We start from the raw sequence: 8,474 nt of genomic DNA, 5'->3' as shown, positions 1-8,474 counted from the left end.
TTTCTCCAGCACCCTTACCCGTCAAAACCGGAACGCTATAAGGCTCACATTACTACTTGGCGGCAGAAATAGATAAGGTGGCAGTACCTCCCTGGACGAACTTTTTCACAAGGACCTCTACTGCTATTGTAATTTATTATAAACTGGGTATCTTTCTTCTTCTTTGATTACTTGTACATTGGGAAAACCTGGGAATTTTTCTTCTTGGTGAATTAGAATTATGTTTGAGTTGGGATTTATTGAAATAACGACGATATTGAATTTTATACGTTGCAGATTGTTACGCACATGCATAACATCACGTACTGGCTAGACTGGCTCTGTTTTAAAACCGAACGCAGTAACCTACACTCTCTCTTGTGTTATTTAAAGTGAAAAATACTCCAATGGATTAAAGTAACGGTGCACTTGTATTATTAGTTACCTGAGATGTTAATCTGCACACTGTTCTAACGCCTATACGCATTATGTGGGCGACTAAACAAAAACTGTTTTCATTTTGCTTACCTGCTGCGCCGGCGCTGGCATCGATCGAATGAATACCAGTTTACCAACACAAACATAAAAGGGGATAGCAACCGGCCCTCATTCAGTCTGCCTCAGAGCACTGGTAACACGTTACGTGTCGCAAACATTTAACCAACGTCAATATAACAGTGTACAAAATAGAGATATAAAATAGCCATTTCAATTTGTCGATTGTGCCAAGCACGTCTTTTATTATAGAATATTTGAAAAAACGTGAATTTAAGTTGTTTAGGAGATAATTAAGGAAGAGCGCGTCCGAAAGAACAACTATCGGTGAGTTGTTTGTTGTTCAATTATTTAAGTTTTTCAATGTTACATATATATTACCTAATCTGAAATACGTGGTTAATAGGTGATCATATATCTTTAGTTCTCTGTTTCTTTAAAGTATATCGAAAATATTCCGATTTTGCATGTATTATATAAAATCTGTTTTCGTAGTTGTACATAAGTTATTCAAAACTTCCGCTAATTGGTTTAAAAAACTACGTAATTAACTACTGCATTGTAATATGTCAGATGCTGTTTATATACCTCATTAGATAAAATAGTAATTCTATAAATGTCGATCCTTATTTGTGTATTTCCAGTGAAAATCGACGGTTGTATGACCAGCACGCTTTCTAATTTACTATGACGAATTTCAACAATCATCGTACTAGCCCCGCACGGCTCTCATTCATACTAATCAACGGTATTTTTTTTTATTATATAGTGTTTTACATCTATGTTAACGACTCCAGTTGTTTTGATAATGCAATAAAGAAAATAAGGAAAAAAAAGTCATAATTTTCGCAATATTTAGTGACGTAAATCTGTCAGTTTACGTATGCACTATACCATAGATAAATCAAAACTAATGTAGTCTATACGAATACTGTAGCCATCTAAACATTTATGATCCCATAATAAGCATGACGCTTCACTATACAAGCATAATGCAGTTCGGAGCCTTCCCACGTTAAAAATTTTCCAATTTTACTGACTTTGATATGACACATTTAGAGCATTTAAAAAGGTTAATTGGATAGGCCTGTACCATGACCTTCCATACATTATGAAGACGATCGTTCTCGAAAATAATTTATATGTACCTGAAAATAAGAAGGCTTATTGATGTATTGCAACCAGCTAGAAGAGCTGCAAAAATATCATTCCCGATTATTAAACCGCAAGTTATCATAATGTCTGACGATGATGTGCTTTGTAAAAAGTATTACGATTAATAACGATTCTTTTAAACTTTAATTTTAAAATATAATATTTGCGTGGAGCTGAGAACAATATAGCGTCGAAATATGCACGGCAACACTAACGACAGCCACCTTGCGTTTTTATGATGTATGTCCATACTCCTCGTGTACTCATAGAATTCAATGTCAATTGAATAACATTTTTCGATAGGTTGACTTGCCGTTGACTGTACATAAATATAAAAATACAGCAAAAATCTAAAAAAGGACTGCGAGACTTTAGAATCTTGCAGACTCAGTCTTATTCTTGCCTATATTTTGGAGGGTACGGTCTTGATCTTGGTCTTGCTACAATTAGGTGGTCTTGGTCTTGCGTTTTTACAAAATTAAGACCATGAAAAATACCAAGTCTGCAAGACCAAGACTGATTTTGGGCAACACTAATGAAATCTAGTTTTAAAATAACCTCAGTACAGAGTACTAAAAAAACCGACCTCAAAAGTCATTGATCCCGTAGTTTGCCATCCTTAGCGGTGGAATATTTTCTTAAATGAGACCACTACTAAGGTACTCTCTTTCTAACAAAAAAAGGAATCATCAAAATCGGTTCACTAATGATAAGTTACCTAAAGTTATCGCGTAACATACATGCAAAAAAATACAGTCAAATTGAGATCCTCCTATTTTTTTGAAATCGGTTAATAACTACATTTCAAACTAATTAATTAGATCTCTATAGTTATTAATAAAGACCGCGAAATGTGTCATATAAGTAACGCAGCTATTAATTATTGTTCTTTAGTATTAATTATTTAAGTATGTCAAATAAATACTCCACTAAACAAATTTCTTTGTAAGTCACGTTTAATTGTGTATGGTTAAAGTCGGAGCCGGATTTTGATGATGGCCGTCAGTTGTAGGTCGACAGGTTATTTATTCAGAAAACATGCTTAAACGTAAGTGGGTGATGCATTTCTCAGTATCACTCATCGTCACTCCCTCCTTAGAGTTTTTTAAACAATAGTGCAGTTTATCCTGTTTTGTAAATTTTCTTTGATTGTTCTTTATTGGGACTGAAGTGGGCTGTTTCTTGTTGTGTTTCTACATTGAAACTGGATCATGTAACTTTATTAATGTACGAAAATTAAATATAAACCACGTCTGTTTTGTGTTCTACTAATCATATTTTATAAGTTTATTGTATAATAGACTTAGTTATTGTTGTTTTGAGGCAACACACTTGACGGACGTAAGACCTACTCATAGTACAGACGATTCTAGTTTGGGAGCTAGACAAATCTCTGCAACTATTGGTCTGTATTTTTAACGTTATTTATTAGTTTCTTTTAAACAATGAGTTATAGTAAAATTAATTACCAAAAATATGCATTTATCTGTATTTCGCTATAAAATTATGTATTAGTTTCTTCTAAACAATGAGTGGTAGTAAAATTAATTATCAAAAATATGCATATTTCTGTATTTTGCATTGAAGTTATTTATTAGTTTCTTTTAAACATTGAGTGATAGTAAAATTAATTATCAAAAATATGCAAAGCAGTCTGTAGTAGTAGGTAGTAAAAAAAATATATTTACAAGTCAGTACAGTCCAAGCAAAAGGGAACTCATATGTAAAAGAATTCAAAATATTGTTGAACATTTAACAACTCAAAACAATTTCAAATCGCCTCCACATTTCGATGCCTTACTTTCTCAAACACGTATCCTGTAAAGAGTGATTATTCAGGAGATGGCAAAACTTTCTATTTATTTCAACTTTCTTATCAAGGGTGTTAATTTGGATGCATTACTTTAAGAATAGATAAAAGCTAGTGTGTGAATATAAAGGAAATGTGATATGAAATCAGTCTGCAACATTTGTATATACAATGCACTTTTTCCATTTCAGTTAGTTTGTGCTTTAAGACACGAGTTTGAGAAAGTAAGGCGACGATTTATATGGTGAACAGCTCTGCTATGAGGTGGAATTCCCTGCCTGCAGACTTGTTCCCGGAACGGTATAACATGGGCCTTTTTAACAACGAGTGACTGAACAGGTATTATATTTAGGTGTGCATGTTCCATCGTCGACCTCATCGCCATTTTCCATCAAGTGAGACAGAGGTTAAGTCTGCCGTCCTTCTCATAAACAATATAATGGTCATTTTAAACGAAATGGAGTTGTTAACGGATCTGGAATCAGCGAAACGAAATCTACAACCCCCACGTTTTTTTTGTCTTTTTTTTATGATACCCTAAGACGGGTAAAACAAGTCGTGCACCTAGTCATATTAAGTATCTGTGAGCTGGTGGTAAATGACACGCCTGTCCATAACAGTTGCAGTACCTCAGAGTAACTCAGTGTTTTAAATCGCAAAGATTTGTCACCCTGAGACATAAGTTGACAAGTCTCATTGGCCTGTAACTTCACCAGCACCCATGGCCGTCAAAACCGGAACATAGTATAGCTCACTTTACGAAACTTGGAACACAGGTAACTCATTGAATCATAACTGTTTTTCGACGTAGCTACAAATATTACACATGAATCCCTCTAATCAACCTGTATCTAATGAGGTCAATGAAAATTGTTCTACGTAATTGAATCTGGTGACGCAACATTTTCCCCTGTTGATTGCTTGTTTATTTGACTTGGCATGAGTTGGATTTCACGTAGGTACTTAGATACGCTAAACCGATATATACTCATAGTCATATTTAGAGAAACGCTAAAACAGGTTGCATTGAGGTCTTATATTATGGTCAGTGATTCATAAGAACATTGTTATCTTATCAACATTTTTGTTATAATATAAGTGGCAGGACAAACAAGTCGTGCGCCTGGTGGTAAGCTACATGATATCGCAAAGATCTTAGAGGCATTGCCCGACACCCTGAGACTTAAGTTGACAAGTTCCTGAAATAGGTAAGGTGGCAGTAATTTCCTGGACGAACTCTTTCACAAGGAGCTCTAGACCTACTACCCTTTTTAGCGTGCCTCTAAATATGCCTATGAGTATAGTTACCGTGAGGTATGTACTCAGACACTCTTTACTAAATTGTGATAGTAAAAAAAATTATGATAGAAATCTGTTGTAATTAATACTAAATGGTTTTATTTTTTATTCTTTGTTACATTTTGCAATGAAAGTATTGAGTAATGTTTAATTTACAATTATTATTTAAAAGGATTCCAAATACTGGCCTCAAATGCATTAAAGTAGAACAAATAGCCTGAATTATTATTCTAGCTGCGTATTGTACGATGGCCTTATGCAAACGTTACGCTTCCAGGTGCGGCCTCGCCTTTATGAAAAAAAAAATACATTTAACTCGTTTGAAACCAGTGACACAAATAATTTAGAAATGAAAGGTATTAGTATGCCATCGTTTCTTTTTTTTAGTAGTCTGAATCTACGTTAGATATATATATTAAGCAGCATTACGGAGCGACATTACTATCTTGTTATAAGGTAGAGCTCCTTAAATTTAGATTGGAAAAAAGAAAAAATAAGACTTACCTTTTCAATGTGAACGCTAATTTGGTTCTACAGCTTTTGGTGATTTATGAAAATAAAAACTTTTCACACGTAAAACACAGTTAATTGGAAATATTTACATGAAACATTTGTAAAGTGATTTGAAACATTACTTGTAACATTATGCGTACATAAATACTTGCGTAATTTAAGTTGATGAGAGATGAAGTGCCATAAATATAACGTAAATTTATTATAACGTATGTAAATTTATTATTGTTTTAAAACTAAAACACATGTTTATTTTATGCAGTGGCGGATTTGCCCTAAGGCCCAGTAAGCCCGGGCCCAGAGCGGCCAGATTTTAGGGGCCGCCAATCGTGACAAAATATTCACTGATGATAACAAAAAATAACTCAAAGTACCTAAATATTCTAAAGGCTCACGCACATTATGGCGGGCCGCACTGCACCGCATCGTATAATAATAATCTTCCTAAATCACTTTCGGGCATTTTATGTATAAAATATAGATGTTACATATCTATAACGTAAGGTATAATCCATATATCACAACCGCGTCTGTCTGATCGCGATAAACTCAAAAACTACTGAACGGATTTTCATGCGGTTTCGATCAATAGACAGAGTGATTCATGAGGACGATTTAAGTGTGTAATTTGTTGAGGTTTTGGGTAAGTTGGCTGAAATACGACTATAAATGTTGAAGATGTCGGAAAAAATAATGCCGGCCGGCATTGTGTTTTTTTTTAATCATTAGACAGTTCGTAACTATCTTAGGTTAAGAACTGTACACTAATTTAAAAAAATGTAAAAGAACTGAAAATGTTTCATGATATTTTTTTTTTAAATTACTGGCAAACGAAACTTATTAACTGATGTCTCAAAGTGACGGGCGTCGTGCCAATGTCTCTCAGATCTTTGCGATTTAAAGTTCTGAGTGGTACTGCAACTGCTATGAACAGGCGTGTCGCTTATCTCCAGGCGTACGACTTGTTCGTCTCGTCACTTGGTATTTAAAAAAATGATGCTTAACGCAGCGGCGTTAAGGCGCGATTAGTGCAGGAATGGAAGGGAAGGTTTTGCCCTGCATCAGCGCGTAGTGACGATAGAAAATGAAATTAAATAATTTTAATTTTGTATTCAGTAAGCTTTTCATTGCAATAGCATAATGATAAGTGGGAAAATGTTAAATATTAATAATACGTTACAATGACATAGGCTAACAATGCAATGGAAGCTAGAACTGTAGACAATAGCTTGTTAGTATATATTCACTCAGAAGTACAGGTGCAATTTATACGCTACTTATGTATTTTCACATACTGTCATTGTGCCGTACAGAGCACTATTCGTACGCTTGAGAAAGCTACAGAGTGGGAAAGGTGGTGGTATCAATAGACTTGAGACCTTATTTTCTTAAATGTGTAAAGTCAATACATACACATTTTTTTAAATTTTTGTTGTAATATCAAGTGACGGAACGAACTAGCCGTGCACCTGACGGTAAGCTACACGCCTGTCCATTACAGTTGCAGTGCCACTCAGAGCTTTAAATCGCAAAGATCTAAAAAAAAAATCATTTGTACGAGTGCTTGACATGGTTGGACTGACACTAGTTTGAAATTTTGCACCAGTGTTTGACAGGCCTCTAAAATAAAAAAAAAATGAACGATATGCATCAACAAAACAAATTATTTGTACAGTTATCTAATAGTTTTAATAAACACTTACCGATAACAAACAAAATTCCGACTAATAAATGCACTCAAACTATTTAACTCAAAAGTCTTAACGGTTTTTGTAAGAACACCAACGCACATTCAACCTGTTCGCAAAAACAGTCGCTACATTGAAAAAATATTGAGTGAATCGATGAAAGCTTCTAAACGGAATTTATATTATGCCATTACTAGTACACCAGCCCGTTGCACCAATCATACTAGTACGTTTAACACGGTTTTGTAGTTATATCAATATCTGTTTTCTTATTAATTGCAGAAGTGTCATACATTGGGACAATGTCAAAGATTGGTACATTTACACACAAAGGAGGCAAATCTTTCGTCGATTTTTTTGTAATAAACGTTACCTTCGTTTTAAAGATTTATGAAATTCCGAATGAGTCTAAACGATACATATTAGTGCGATCCGGTTGTTGTATAATAAATGTGCCGTCAGGCTGACGTCAGCAAGTAGGCTTTCTCCGACAAGGCCCACTTTGGGATGGACATTCGTGCATTATGCATTAGAGATAATTCTCAGTAAATGCGCATGCGACGGGAATACCTCTGACGTACACTGGCGTGAGTCACTGTTGCGTTAATGGATATTATCTTTATTGATAACCTCATATGTGGTACTCAGGTCATGTATTGTTGTATGAAAAATATTATTTTCCTTATTGATGATGTCAGATTGCCATAACAGGTTGCTGTTACGCTATGTTTTAAATCCTGCAAGTACACTGTTATTGAATACAAATACTTCCATCTTTTTTATGTAGAGCCATCACCATTACCACTAAATTTAAATGCCGCTAGATTTTTTGCCTTGGGTCTTTCCAAGTTTTCTTTGTTCCGTTTTGAAATTGAATAAATAAAAAAAATCAGATGTTAAATAACAACAACATCACATACGTTGCTCTGATCCCAAAGTAACTAAAGCACTTGTGTTATGGAAATCGGAAACAACGACGGTACCACAAACACCCAGATCCGAGATAATATAGAAACGTTAGTTTCTCCATTAACCTGGTGTCGACCCGAACGGGTCGATGGAGATTCGATAATCTGGGATCTCAGAGATGGCGCCACCATGAAAACTGATGAATCAATCAATTGAAAGCCACTCGACCACAGAGGTTGTCAAAAAATATATATACTATAATACACCAAGTTCAGGTAGGTTTTGGCAACCCAGATAAATCGTAACGGCTGAATGAAATTCGACAGTTTTCACCTTCGCAGCCGCTAATATTGGCATAGTTTAACAATGAGTAAAATTAATACAAGCATCGTTACATATACACAAATAAAATCTGTCTATTCATGTAAGTGACACCGACGTTTGGGGTTTCCCGGTGTTGCCATGCAGGTAAGCGTGTCGATGAATCAGGGACAAGCGCTCCTACGTACCTCTCATAATAAATTGTCGTGCAGCTTTTTGAGGACGACTTGTTACGAGACCTCTGGGTTTTTCTCGTCGGTTAAAATACGTATCGGCACATACCGATATGTGCTCGTGTATTCGTA

General features: G+C 35.1%; 1 protein-coding gene across 1 annotated transcript in view; it reads left to right on the top strand.

Moving 5' to 3' along the window:
• The first annotated feature begins 592 nt into the window (after positions 1–592).
• LOC113233124 (serine protease inhibitor 88Ea-like) overlaps positions 593–8,474 on the top strand; it is a 16,762-nt gene continuing 8,880 nt past the window's right edge. The window contains exon 1 of the mRNA XM_026468120.1: positions 593–801. The gene's annotated coding sequence lies outside the window, so the exon portion shown is untranslated. The remainder of the gene's footprint in view (positions 802–8,474) is intronic.

The sequence above is a fragment of the Hyposmocoma kahamanoa genome, unplaced genomic scaffold (genome assembly GCF_003589595.1).
Source record: "Hyposmocoma kahamanoa isolate Upper Pololo Valley unplaced genomic scaffold, ASM358959v1 78, whole genome shotgun sequence".
Taxonomy (NCBI): domain Eukaryota; kingdom Metazoa; phylum Arthropoda; class Insecta; order Lepidoptera; family Cosmopterigidae; genus Hyposmocoma; species Hyposmocoma kahamanoa.
This window is presented reverse-complemented; position numbering and strand designations above follow the sequence as displayed.